Source organism: Marmota monax, unplaced genomic scaffold, assembly GCF_021218885.2.
Source record: "Marmota monax isolate L192 unplaced genomic scaffold, Marmota_monax_Labrador192_F-V1.1 WCK01_AAM20220418_F8-fsc01370, whole genome shotgun sequence".
Taxonomy (NCBI): domain Eukaryota; kingdom Metazoa; phylum Chordata; class Mammalia; order Rodentia; family Sciuridae; genus Marmota; species Marmota monax.
In genome coordinates, this window is record NW_026694555.1 from 47,497 (window position 1) to 62,856 (window position 15,360).

A 15,360-nucleotide genomic window follows, 5' to 3' on the forward strand; every position below is an offset into this window, starting at 1 on the left:
TCTCCATATAGCATATCTTTTCTTATATATGTTGTAGGTAGATTATTGTTTCTGCTATTGATAACCTTTCCTTCCCACATTTTATTTTCAAGTTTTGTGTTGACAGTGGTTTAAAAACACATTGAATTTTAGATACTGACCTTGTATTCCACAACTTTGTTGAATTTTTTCGTCTCATTAACTTTATGTAATATCTTTTAGATTTTTTTCCTATGGGGAGAATAAAGTCTTCTACAAGTAATAGATATATGATTTGCTTTCTCTAAGCCTTAGCATTTATTTCTTCTTGTCTTATTGCTTGGAGTAAGATCTTGAGCATCTTCTCAAAGTATATATTTTTCTATTCTTCTGTACATAGTTTACATGTTTATTGGCACTAATAATGATAACCCTTCATTTTTATACTCAGTTTTCCAGATACAATCGTGAAAGTGTGAATTTTTCTGCTTTTGTGATGTTAACATTTTGTTATATAATACAGTTCCAATTTTTTAATAACTAGATTAAAACCCACTCAATCAGACCAAATTATTCTTCTGATGTCCTGCTGGATTCATTTACTGACTTTGTGCTGGTAGATGACTTTCTTAGAGTACCTCATTTATTTTTTAATTGACAGATAAAAACTAGACACATGCAAACACACACATATGTGTCTATAGATAATATATATGTAAAAGCTGGAGTTGTAACTCAGTAGTAGAGCAAGCACTTAAGTGTTCACAAGGCCCTTAGTTAATCACCAACACCAAAAAACAAAACACTCCCCACAAAATGCATATGCATTATCTCATATACTTTTCATGGTTTTGTGTTTGTGGTAAGAACACTAAAAGTCTACTCTTTCAGCCATTTTCAAATATATAATATATAGTTATTAACTATAGCTACCATGTTATACAGCAGATCTTTTGAACTTACTCCTTATTAATTTCCTAACTGAAATTCTGTGTCCACTGACCCACGTCTCCCCAGTCCACCACTCCTATCCCCTGGGACCACCAATTCTGCTCTCTGGCAAATGACTTTATCACACAAGGACCATCTTTGATCAGACACCCTGTAGTCTGAGACATCAGCTCATTGTCATCTTTCTGCAACCATGATTTTCTTTTATGATCACATTTCAGATTCACCTCTCCCTTATAATGGAGTGCTCATGACATGTTTGGAAGTTAACCAAAGTGAAGACAGAAGGAAAATAAGGAAATTAAGACACTGAATAATTCACAAGTTCTCTCTGTTTCATCCAGTCAATCCTATGCAGTGACTCCTCTCTGGTGCAATTTCCTTACCAAATGCCCAGCAGTTCTCCTTCCTTTTTCCTTGATCAAGTGGTGTGTCATCTGGGGAACTGGAGAGTTGAGTCAGAGCCGAGTTTACCCCTGTGCACAGAATGGCAGTGTAGGATGCACTGCTGTTGGTTCTCAGAGAGGAAAGTGAATGGATGACACACTGCCCTGTCCCTGCCTGCTGCCACCCTCATAGGTCCACACACATGAGTACTGGCAGTGAGTCTACCTTAAGCTAGAGTGTCTGGGGAAAGGTGAGGCTGGGTGTCCTGGGAGGTAATGGATATAGTACCATCAAAGTAGCCATTTTCCTTCCATCTGTGTTCAGCTTCAGGTAAGGAGGATGTATATATGAAGAACAAAAGCTTTAAGAAAGGGTGGTTTCTCCACTGATATAGGCTCAAAGAAGAGGGTTATTATAACTTATTCAGGTGGTAGTTTGGGCATGTACATGGAATTAGCACTAGGCTACATATCTAGCATTTCATATGTTTGTTCTGGGTTTTTTTCCTGCTCTTTTAGATTAAAAGTGGCTCATATTCACTATGATGGGCCCATCTACATGTATTGCATGCTGAGGTGGCAGAGTATTGTAGCAGGGTGGGGGTGCTCTCTGAAACCTCAGCATCAGAATCCTCACCTTCTCTGTGTTTTCCTGGACCAAACTTGTGACCCAAAAGTGTGTGCTTGCATACCGTACTGCTTCTAGAATGCCTGATCTTTTGAACAATTAAAAGTTATCCTAATTCTTGGCCTCTGGAAAATCACCTTCTTTGAGGCCATATCCTGATCCCTCTTATTTTTGGACTTAATAAACATCAAGCAATTCCAAGACTTCCACTCTTCTCTATCCACATACTCATGACCCTGGAATCTCCATTTCCAACTCCAACTTATCTCCCCATCTCCAGGGTTGTGTATTGAACCACATAATGAGCATCTCCATGGGCATGATTCAAGGGCCTTGAGTACTCAGAGCATCTAAATGGAACTTGGATATCTTGTAGTTTCAGCTCCTTCCATTGCTATTTTGGGGAAAGTTGTCATAATAATAATTCAAACTTCATCCTAATTACAGAAAGTAGCACTATTAAAAAAGAATTAAAACTTCCTGATATTCCAGTAATTAAAAATGACTTCAGGAGAAACCAGACTGCCTTATAGCTGGTAAGTGAACTTGGACAAAAGACTGACATTTCATATTTGACGTTAAAGTCAATAGACCATCAGCCTTATCAAGTTCAATTCAATTCGAACAGAGGTTCAAGCAACAGAGAAACCAGCCTTGTTTTCTTTCTCAGTTCCACCTTGTCATGATGTCTGTTTTTTTGGAAAATGCAGCTCCCCTTGAATCCCATAGTGAATAAAAATTGCCCCTTAATACTTGAGTGTGTGTTGCCTAAGATCAAGGATGTTGCCTTATATACCAACAGCTCAAGTTCAGGATATATTCCATTCATATTCTACTTTCTCCAGTTATCCCCCTAATGTTCTTCAGATTTCCTCCCTAGAATAGGACACTAACCATGCTGGTTTACTCTCCTTAAACCCAGAATCATTCCTTGGCCTTTTGTGGCTTTTTCCTTCCAGGATATAACATCAGGGGGTGCATGGTCTCAGTGTGCCCTTTAATAGTGAAGTTAATTTTATTCATTTGGGTACAACCTCTTTTCTCATTACATAGTTTTATTTCCCTGTGACATTAAAAATAATTTATGAAAAAACCTTGCTACCATTTTGTTGGAGTGGTATGACACTTTGGAGAAAATTGTCACCTTAAAACTATCAAGTGTTACAGTCTCTGAATATGGTACATATTTCCATTTATTCAGTTTTTCTTTTCTTTATGTGATGTTTTGAAGTTTCAAGTGTGGAAGTCTTGTTTATCTTTTGTTAAATCCATTCCTAAGTATTTGAACCATTTTCCAATGTAGTGTTCAGTGCCATTAAGTATGATCGGTTCATATTGCTGTCACATCCACCCAACTCCAGTACTTTTTCAGCCTCCCAAGCTGAAACTCTGTCCCCATTAAGTACTAACTCCCTATTTTTCCATTGTCCTGGCCCATGGTAAACACCATTCTACTTTCTGTCTCTGTGGATTTGACCACTATTTTAGGTGGTTTTTAATGTTATTGCAAGTAATTTGTGTGTATTATATATATAATGTGTGTGTATATATACACACACAAAACTTGTAATAACATTGCAACAACAAATTGATATTTTAATATTGCAATAACAACATTAAAATATCAGTTTGCAAAGTTATTGCAACATTAAAACATCAATTTGCAAATGAAATTTATATATATAAATATATATGTACAAAGGTATATAAATTTTATTTGCAAATTCTTGCTGCATATAAATATGCAATTGATTCTTGTAAATTGAACTTATCTTGTGGTCCTGCAAAATCCACATTACAAGTATTCATTTTTAAATATATTCCTTGGAACAGTCTATGTAAATTATGACATTGTCTATGACTAAAGACAGATTTATGTCTTCCTTTCTAAACTATATGCCATTTATCTATCACCTAAGTCTATCTAAATACCTATCATCAACCTACGTACTTATTTATCTGTCACATTTTTCCTATTGTGATGCTCAGTACCAACCTAGGAATGTTGGTAGATAGGGCTGAGGTGGTGGTTCAGTGGTAGAGTGCTTGCCTAGCATGTGTGAGGCACTGGGTTTGATAATCAACACTGCATATAAATAAATAAATAAAGTTCCATTGACAAAAAATCTTTCTTAAAAAATGTTGCATAGAAATAGAACAGTCATCATTGTCTTGTTTCCTGTATTAAAGGGAAAATATTTTTTATTTTACTTTAAGTAGTATATTCATTGCATGCTTCTTATAAATACCCTTTATATTGGATTATATTAGAAAAAGTTATTTAATTCATTTCCTTGAAGTTTTCACAATGAATTGATGTTGAACTGATCTTTTTTATATCAGTTAAGATAATTATATGGTTTCTCTATGTCTGTTTTCATTGACTTTTTTTTCTTTTTGATACAGGGGATTTAATCCAGGACACTTAACCATGGAGCCGCATCCTCTACCCTTTTATATTTTATTATTTTTTTAATTATGAGACAGGGTCTTGCTAAGTTGCTTAGATCCTTGCTAAGTCACTGAGGCCTGGTTTGAACTTGTCATCCTCCTTGCCTGAGTCTCTTGAGCCTCTGGAATTATAGAGGTGAGACACAATTCTCAGCTCATTGATTAACTTTTGAATGTTGAAGTCATTATATTCCTGGAGTTAGCCCCAGTTGGTCCATTATGCATTTTTTAAAAATATTTTTTAAAATATAGTCTGTGTTTTGCTAGATTTAGTTAACATTATGAGAAGAGTATTGCCCTTTTGATCATGAGGTATATTGATCTGCATGTTCTTTTGATGTCCCTGTTAGATGTTTGTAGCACAGTTGTGTTAGCCTCAAAAAATGAATTAGAAAGTGTCCTTTACTCCAATATTTTCTCTTAAGAGTTTGTGTACAATGCTGATATTTCATCTTTAAATGTTTGAAAACATTACCAGTTTCTCTGTTTTAATTGTAGGAAGGGCTTTTTTTTAACAACTTCAAAAATTAACTACAACTTCAAGTTCCTCAAGAGATTTAGTTATTTTGAGTTTTTCTTTTTCTTTGTAATAATTTTTGGTGTTTTTTGTTCTTTGAGGAGTTTGTCTTCTTTTCTAACTCAATCTGTTTACTTCTTTGTTCATAATGTTTGTTATTGTTAAACATCTGCAGAGTCTTCAATGATGTTCTCCTGTGCCTTCCTGATATTGGTGATGTGTGTTTTTCTCTTTCTTAATTAGTTTTTCTAGATGTTAGCAACTATGGCAACTATGTTACTTGGTGGGTTTTTGTTTGTTTAGGAGGGTTGTTTTTTTTTTAGTACTGAATACAAGAATCTTTTACAACTGAGCTAAATCCCCCATCCTTTTTACTTTTTATTTTGAGATAAGAATTCACTAAATTGCTGAGGCTGGCCTCAGACTTATGATCCTCCTGCCTTGGCATTCCCAGTCACTGGGATTATAAGTGTGCAACACCACATGCAACTACATTAATTTTTTGAAGCATCAGCTAATGTTAGGCTTTACTGATTTTTATATTGTTTATTTTCTGGTTCATAGATTTCTGCTCTTGACTGTAATGGTTTAATTATTTTAGATTTAACTTGCCCTTATTTCTTAAAATTCTTAGGATATAAACTTTATCTAATTTAAACACTTAAAGTTCTAAATTCCTAATTATTCCTTTTAGCTGAGCCATAAACTTTTGATATCCAATACTTTCATTTTTTATATTGTGTAGTTCTGCATTTTCTTCTTTGGCCTATCAGTTCTACAGAAGTTTGCTATTTAATTTGCAAAAATTAGGAGAGTTTCTAAATATCTTCTTGTTATGGATTTCTAATTTAGTTCCCTATTGTTAGAAAATTATGGTTTTGATTCTTTTAAATGTATTGAGGTTTGTTTTATGGCTGCACATGTGATCTGTTGGGGTGCTCATTCCTTGTGGACTGAACAGATGTAGGCACTGCTCTGGTTGAGCATATTATTCTATAGATGTTCATCAGGTCAGGATGGTGCTTAGAGTTTGTGCACTAATATTTGACAAGTTCCATTGATTGGTTTCATTAATTCCATTGATTGCATTTAATGGGTGTTAAAATTCCAGCTATCATTGTGACTTTCTCTATTTCACTGGGGTTGCACTCTTGATTTTTTTAACTTTCTGTGAAGAGAGCTGAGTTTTGTAATTGCTTTCAGAGCTTTTGCTCTCTTAGTTAACTTGGCTGGTTTGCTCTTTGTCCTCTTGTCTGTGCCTCCAACTAAATTGGAGATTCAATTTTAGCATCCTCAGCTGCAATCCAGCAGGTAGCCCATTTTTTATGTAGTCTCTCATAATAGGAACAATTATAAAAATTGTTTAACTACTTTTTAACAAAAAATGTTTTATGGGGAAAATGTTTCACTTCCTATAAAATATGTGACTACACTTGAATTTTGATGCTTTTGATCTGAAAAGAGCCTTTCTTTCCCTTAAATCTCATTCATTATTTCTGTCCTTGGTTATCTTCTTTTTTTGTGAGGGCCACACGTGTACCAGGGATTGAAATCAGTGGCACTCTATCACTGAGCCACATCCCCAGCCCTATTTTATATTTTATTTAGAGTCACCATCTCACTGAGTTGTTAGAAACTTGCTTACTTTGAACTTGTGGTCTTCCTGCCTCAGCCTTTTGAGCCACTGGGATTACTGGCATGCACCACCATGCCAGGCCCCTGAACTGACCTTCTTCACACTGTTTTATTTATAGCATGTGCCATCTGGGGAAGGTGGTGCATCTGCCCTGCCCTCCTCTCAGCTCCTCTAGAAGAGCACTTTTTATCCCAGCATGCTGGTTCCTTCCTCTGTGTTTCCCTTCCACCCGCTGCTCCTTCTCTGTTGCATCTTCTTACCAACTATTGCAGTTATTTCTCTCTTCCCTCCTTCACAGTGACTTCTTCATATAGAAGTTTCTTCTGCATCCATGTATCATCAGGCCTTGGATCAGTGCCCACATTAGGAAGGCAGAAGGTTTTCAGATTGAATGTCAATAGCACAGATGTTCTACCATTGGGTAAGCATGTCCATTTCACTTGCATTGTCTAAGGAATTTCATAGATACCAGATTCTGTCTCAGCCCTTCCCTGCAAATGAATGATTTTATAGATTTTCTCCAGCTCTGGTACTTTTCAGCACCCCCAAACTATGCCAGGTAAACATGAAGCATAATTTTATTTGAAAGTGGAAAGTAACCCCCACTAGAATTCTCAAAAAAATTTAAGAATATCATTTTCCAACCACTTATGTTTGGCTTTGGGGGATGTTTTCTAAGATTCAGACTGGAAGCCCACAGAGTGCTGAGGAGGGGATGGCACAGTGTGAGCCCCTTACTGTCCACTCTGTACCTCAGTTTCTCATTCCACCCTGTAAGCACTGGGCCTATGGCCATGGAGAAGCCTGCAGCAAGTGACCAGTGTTCTCTTCCTTAAATCTGGCAGGGCAGAAAAGAAACTGCCCACTCTTGAAGATTTGTTTAGAGTCTGAGCAGAATCTCTCTCTCAGGCTTAGATGACATTAATGCAAGCATTCTTGACCCAACCACAAGCACCCTCAACCCAACCACAAACACCAAGGCAGAGGCAACTCTCATTATGTGGTGTTTTTAACCAGCAATAAATTTCAGCTCAAGAAAGGTGAAGGAATACGGGCTGGGCTCACACAGTCAATATGCTTGCCTATTTAAACTCTTTTTAAGGAAACCAAAGATATAACAGATAGCAAGCTCAAGAGAAAGGCATCTTACACTTGCTGAGACCCAAACCTCCTCATTTGGATTATTTATGGCTTCAGGTTCTTTTCTTTGAAAAAGAACTTTTTCTTAGGTGCTCAAGAAGACACTGCAGTGGGGGAGAGCCTAGAAGAGAGAGAAGGTTGTGCTGGGGCCCCTCGTCTGTTGCAAGCATTCTGCCTCAGCTCTGTAACAGCTCACATAGGGAGTTTTTAAGTCCATTTGGTTAAACTGAACACAACTCAGGTTTCATTTGAGGACAGTCTACTCCATGCAGGGTTGAGAGGTAAGTGTTCTCGCTCATGAGATCAGTCCCCAATTTGCTAGAAAACAAGCTACTGTGTTACAGGTTTGAGGGGATCAGCAGAGACATGTTCTGGAAGACCAGCCCCTCTGTCCTCATCAGGCAGCAGCCTGAAGGGCCTGTTGCAGTCCACTGGTCTCTTCTGGAAGATCTCAGACTCACTGTGTGGTGCACCTGGGTATTTACAATGGTGGGTTTCATTGCCTAAAGCTGGATTAATTGGTTCTGCAGAAAAGAATTTAGCACACTTCCCACCAGGGCCTCCAGGCCCTTCACGTCATTGCAGATCCCCCACCCTCCGAGGGGCTGGGAAGGCAGGACTGCAGTTTGGAAGGAGAGCAGGCTGCTGTCACGTGTCCCCTCTCTGGCTTGCTGAACATTTGTGCAGGGTCCTGCTGCCCAATGGCACAGTGTGTATCTCCCCTTGCAAATTCTTTGAGGGTCAGACTTCCTTTTCTCTGCCTCCATTGCCTTTGGATATACTAGAAGGTGCTTCTGTTCAGCTTTCCTCTTCTTCAAAGATTTCTCTCCTATGATTTAATGATAGAATGCAGTTTTTGCAATATCATTGCTTTTATAAAATACATGTTTGCCAACAAGAGAAGTGTGTGTGTGGTGGGGGGATGCCAGACAGCTCTGGTGTGCACCAAGGTCAGGAAGCAACACATTTCATGTCTGACATGGGTGCATTTATGTGTTCATACAGAACCACCTGCTCAGCCATGTGTCATCCTTAAGGAGTCCTTATGCATCCCACACTCCATTAAAGATGCAGGGTGTTTGGGTTTTGGTTTTAATTAATAGATTATTTGGGGAGCAATTTCAGGTTGACAGAAATTCTGAACAGAAAGAGTTCCCTGTATTCTCCTCTCAGTCTCCTTACAGTCTGTTCTATTAATTACAGTTGACAAACCAATGTTGATACATTATCGTGAGCTGGACTCTGTGGTCTACATTCAGGGTAACTCTTTGTGTTTTACCTTCTATGGATTTTGACCAATGTGTAATGACCTCCATGATGACCATGATAGTATCATTGGCAATAGTTTTTCTGCTTTAAAAATCTTCTTCATGACTTTGCCCATCCTCTCCCTTTACCTCTAGCAACTACTGGTCTTTTTACTGTCTCCATACTTCTACATTTCCAGAGAGTCATATAGTTGGGATCACACAGTATGTAGCCTTTCCAGATTGGTTCCTTTCACCGGTAATATGCATTTTAATTTTCTCCCTTCATGTGGCTCAATAGCTCAATTTGTGTTAGCACTGAATACTATTCCACTGTCTGGGTGCATCCATTTCTGCTTGTCCATTTACCTCCTGAAGTGAATCTTTGTTTTCTCCAACAATTTTGAAAAAAGTTGCTGTAAATATTCATGCGAGTTTTTGTGTGGACTTCTAAGTTTTGAACTCATCTGGATAAATAACAAATAGCAAAATTCTTGGATTGTAAGATGCTGGATTTAAAAATCAAGTCATTGGGAATGTTTGACATCTCCTGCTGCACTTCCAGATCTTGTGTGCTTTCACCAAGGATGACTACCAGGAGGAAGGATTCTGAGAGCCTTACTGGGAAATTGCCTGTGAACATTTATGTGGACTCCGTCCAGATGCAGAGGGAGATTGAAAACCAAATCACAGGTAAGAGTCACAGATTTTTCTGATGAGACATCAAGCACACTTGAAGGCACTTTCTGTAGGCAGTTGTCACTTGTACATTTTACTGTTCATAGCACAGAGAGTGAATCTCTGTTTTGTCTCTTTGGCTGGGTACTGTAAAAAAAAAAAAAAAGAGGTCTCTTTAGCTCATGGTTTCAGAGGCTGAAAGTCTAAACCACATGATACCAGCTCTGGTGAGTGTTCCCTTGGCTTCATCACACGATGTATGGCAGGCATCATGATGGGAGGATATGCAAGGAGGAGAGATCCTTCAGCATTACAGGAAGCCCGAGCATCCCAGGAGGGCCCAGGCTTGTTCTTCTATGACATCATTCTTGAGAGAACTAAGCAGGGTTCCAAGAGAACTAGCTTAATCCCTTCTGAGGGACAGTGTTGCTTACTAAGCCCCACCTCTTAGAGGTTCCACTACCTCTTAACATCTCCACACTGGAAACCAAGCTTCTGACACACAAACCCTTGGAGGACAGACCACATCCAGTAATAGTTAGCAAGTGCAAGGCATAGTGCTGCACTCCTAATTTAGACAAACCTTATGAGTACATGGTACCTCACTCATGGTTCTTATGACATCTCTAGGGCCTCCTGTGCTAGACCAGGCAGCTCACTCAATCTGCTTCTCCTTTGTTCCACATTTCCTTACTCTTGCACCCTCTCTGAACCAAGTTTTGTCCAAAGGAACACAGGCTTAATTTCAGCCCTTTTGGAGAGAGGGCTGTCCATTACCTGTGGAGTGGACACTGCAGTGAACACAGGCTATGTCAGGATTTAATTTCCAGAGAACAAAGCAAAATTCCTGGTTCAGGGTCTGAGAAGTGGGCAGGTCATTTAGGAATCAGCTCCTTGGGTTGGCTGTCAGCCCTAACACAACAACCTGTGAACATGGATGGGATCTCCCTTAATGGAAAGCCCTTGGGAAGGAAGAACATGACCAAAGTCCTCCACAGCCTCCTCTTCTTCCTTCTGATCCCTCCACATCATACACACACTTCTTCCCAGACCTCATAATGTACCAGGAAAACCTTGTGAAGATGGCAGCATACTAGCACCTGAGTCTGGTTGGATTCTTTTTATGGTGCTCTTGACCTTGGTTGCACGTTAGAAGCTGCAGTGATCTGTAATGCCTGCTTTACTTGAGGGAGTCTGGACAAAGGGGGTGTTAAAGAACTACCCTGGTAATGGGATGAGTAGAAAGTTGGGGAAAGGAGGACCCAAGGCAGAGGCAGGACTTTGTAACTCCAGCTTACTCTGAAAGGAGGTTCACTGACAGGTTCCCACTGACCTGTGCTGACCTGTACTGTGCTGAATGTGTGTTCATTGTAGGAATAAACTCTTAGAATGAAAATATGAGGAGTCTACCCTGGTACAGTTCTTTAAATCTATTTCCTGCAAGGAAAGACATCAGCTGGGCCCAAAAAGGAAAATATGCACATTGTTTGATCTGGCAATTACTAGTATCTTATGTTGAAGAGGTAGCTGCACTTACAGGGCAAAAATGAAAGGATATTTCCTGCAGAAACATTCCTGAGAGATAAATGCAAAACAAACTAATTTATAAGTAGGAGGTTGCATGGGATATTGGAATTGCATCCATACTGGGGAGTAGTACACAGCTATAAAAGAATCCATAGACCTGTCCAAAATATTTGATTCTGTTCCAGAACCAGAAGCAGGAAAATATAGGTGACACAATTTAATTTAAATTGAAGTCTGATCTTTTGTAAAACACCATATGAAACTACTGTTCATAGATATCAGAATAGTTAAATGTCAGTTGTTTCATGTGGTTGAAATTAAAATATGTATAATATATTGAGTATTAACTTATTAACAATATGATAGCTTTTAATAACAACATGAAAGGGCTATTAGGAATATTTACTTTTTAATGCCCACATTTCTACAGTACATTTTTTCCCAAAGAGTATGTGTTGTATTGGTAATTTTTAATTAAATCATATTAAGGCAGATGATCATGCAATTGCCTAGACAAAGCTTTTTCTCCTGATTTTGGCATGAGGGACATGGCTCCACCTCTCACCCTAATAATGAAAATAAACTAGAATCTAATGTCCATGGCCCCTGAGTCTTCTGGAACATCTGCCTCCTGGATCCTTTAGGGGAAAGAGAAAGTTGTTGGGTGGGGACAGATGAGAGTTTTTGTCTTTTGCTTTATTTGATTTATCTTATTTGGAGTGCAGAGATGAGACTAGATTTGGACATTGTGACTTTTCCTAAGAGGGCACTAGAGTGAGTACTCATTTTGAGACCAAATCAATTTTTTGTCAATGTTATGTTGACCAGAAATTTTTTGTTTTCTTCCAATGGGGAGCTCATTGCCCCTGGTCATAGAGCTGTTCAAGTGTGGGGTAGTTATTTATAAGGCCAAGGGGTAAACATAAGACCATGTAGTTCCCTGGGGTTATAGGGAAGTACCTCTAGAGAGCCCACCTTTCATCACATATAGGGAAGGGATCAGTCTTCTTCAGTCAGGCCATGCTCTTAAATACAGTAGCTTTGTAGGGCTAGGGGAGGTGCTGGGCTGGAGGGTTGAGCCAGCAGCCCCAGGACAGCCAGCCCTCTGCCTTGCCCAGCCCCCAGGACCCATCCCTGCTTACCATGGTCTTACAGCCTGGCTCCTGTGTGCCCCGCTTGTTAGAGTCTGTAAACAAGTCAGGATGGTGACTGGCAAAATGCCAGAGGGAGTGGTTTGAGAAGTAACAAAAGCGAGCCATTAAGTGTGGAGATTCCTTATTGGTTGACTGATGTATCTAGTTTATGCTAATTAGATAAGCTGTATGGAATGTATAAATACTGCTCCTGTCCTGCAATAAACGGCTCCTACTCCTGCTGTATCAACGTATACAAGTTATTCGGCCCCCCCCTCCCCCGGTTATTTTGCTGCAGCCGGACTGCGGCAGATGGTGGCCCGTTACGGGGAGCCCCAGGACACTCGGGGGTAAGTGATGAAAAAAAGCTGCCCGTCCATAGATAGGACGGGAGCAAATCTGCTCGTCCCTAGGCAGATAGGGCGAGGGGAAAAATGGCCATTTCGAGAAAATGGAGAAGATTGATACAGTATGTTTGTGTCTTGTTTTGTCTCAGTGTATTGTATTGTCTTTGTGATGAGAATATAGAAGGGGTGAGAAGTAAATTACTAAGGGAAGGAGGCACCCCAGTGGAACCAAGAATAGTTAGGGCATGTGTTGATGGAAGCCCAGGAACTCTAGTCAGAAAGAAGAAGAAAGTTCAGAAGAAGAAGGATTATCAGGAAAAAAGTTGCAGCAAAAGGCTATTACTGAATACTTTTCATTACTGGAGGGTGCGTGAATCTGTGCAGTGGCTGCCACGTGCGAGCCGATCATGGCGCAGCAAGGAATTTCCAAGTGGTGGTAGCCGGCTCTTCCCCGCCCCCCACCCGGGGAGCTGGCTCTTCCACTGCCGCGAGCCCAAATCTAGACCTGACTTGGGGGCATAGTCTCGCAGGCTCTTGCTCCCTGTGCCCAGTAGCAGTTTGAATCCGGGACACTCCCCAGGGCCATCTGGGGCTGCCCAGGCACTACAGCCAGCAAAAGACGCTACTGGTGTCCCTGATGTTTGGTCATTTTCAATGCCAATAACTAAGCTACAATGGTTCTCCCACACCTGAAAGCTAATGAATAATAAGCACTATTAAGGCTTATATCAAATGTAAAAAACCTTGAGATAATGTACTAAATTGTTCAGAAGGTTGTTTTCTTAGTGGAATGCTACAGGATTTTCTTTAGCCATCCGGAGTTCCTGCCTTCGTCCCAGTCCCGGTGAAAATGAGGGTGGAAGAATTTCCAGTGTTGCTGAAAACTGGACGAAACTTCGGCTGAGAAACAGACGAGACTTCGGAGCTGTTGCTGTTTCTGCTGCTACAGATTAGGCTAGCTGCCTGCAGAACTTACCTGGACTGTGATTTAAGCTAGCTGCCTGCAGAACTTACCTGGACTGTGAACTTACCTGGACTGTGATTTACCTGGACTGTGAGTTAATCTATTGAGACACTGCTTTACCTGGACTGAGATAACAAACTGTAATCTACAACAAATTGTAACTCGGTATCTTTGCTAACGGTGTCATTGCTGGTATAATTTTTCCAAGGGCTTCTTGCATGGAGCCATCAATTGGCTTGGTATTGTGACATTTTGTATCCTCCCCTTCTGCTCGTAGCAGATTATTTGTGGTGTTTATGTAAAAACCACTATGGTCGTTATTAAAATCAAACAAAAGGGGGAAATGTTAGAGTCTGTAAACAAGTCTGGATGGTGCCTGGCAAAATGCCAGAGGGAGTGGTTTGAGAAGTAACAAAAGCGAGCCATTAAGTGTGGAGATTCCTTATTGGTTGACTGATGTATCTAGTTTATGCTAATTAGATAAGCTGTGTGGACTGTATAAATACTGCTCCTGTCCTGTAATAAATGGCTCCTACTCCTGCTGTATCAATCTACACAAGTTGTTCGTCACCCCCCCCCCCACCCCACCCCCCCCACCCCCCGGTTATTTTGCTGCAGCCTGACTGCGGCACCGCTGACACTTCCCATAAACCCTGTAGAGGGAGACAAAGTGCTGCTTTTCACTGGGAATCTAAAGCAAAAGGAATTTGAAAGCTTGGTACTATTGGTACATCCTATTTTTCAAGAATTCTTTTACTCTTTTGGATATTGTATTGGGCAAATCCATGGATTACCCTTGCTCTTTTAATTTAAATTCATTTTAAGTAGTATTCTAAAAGACAATGTTAACATGATACAAAAATGTTTAAAAATGAATGAGGAAAAGGTCATTTCTAATCCCAGAGCCAAGTTTGACTCATTAAGGTCAAGGACATCAGATGTATTTCCTAAATCTCACCAAAATCTGGAGGGGAGGAGACCTTGGTAAAAATGTAATACCACTCAACACCCCTTCCCTGTGTCCAAAGCATCAAGAAAGAAAAGTGAATGTGGTCATTATTGGCATTAAGGCTTGTGGAGTTCGTTTGCATTCCATCCTCTGTATTTCAGCTTGTTTCCCTGGTGGGTAGTGGTTTGTGGTTATTTCCATAGAAGGATGAGCATTACTTTTTTTTTTTAAGGTTTGGTGTATAATTTTGCTCCGTTGTGTAATTTATTGGATTGTCCGCTTACGCTTAACATATTTTGGCTGGGCAGCTAGGAGAGAACTTGAGTTGAAAGGGAAGGACATCCACAGTCAGCTGCAAGCCTAGGACAACCTGTCCACTCCAACAGCTCAGCAAAGTCCTCAGGAGCCAGCAATACCACGCAAACCAGCTCCCTGAGCACTAGCCCCATGAGCAATGTGAGCAATGCTGGCTACATAGGGCACAAACAAAAGGCCCAGCCCTTCCCACAGCCCCAGATCATCCCCATGAAGGGCCAGATAAGACCCATGGTGCCCCCACCCCAGCTCTACATCTCCAATGGTGGCTACCAGCCAGTGCCTGCCTATGGGGCATACCTGCCCAACTTCTATTGGTCCAGATCCCTGTGCAAATGGCTCCACAGCAGGGGCCCCCTCAGATGATTCCCAAACTCAGCTCATGTCACAGCAGCAGCGGCTCCACCAGTATGGTCTACATCACTATGGCACCCTCCAACACATCTGTGGCAGAGAGGGCAGCTCTGCTCTTGGAGGGCACTGAGGCTGCTTAGAACATCGCAGAAGATGTGGTCTATAGCACCACACAGGAA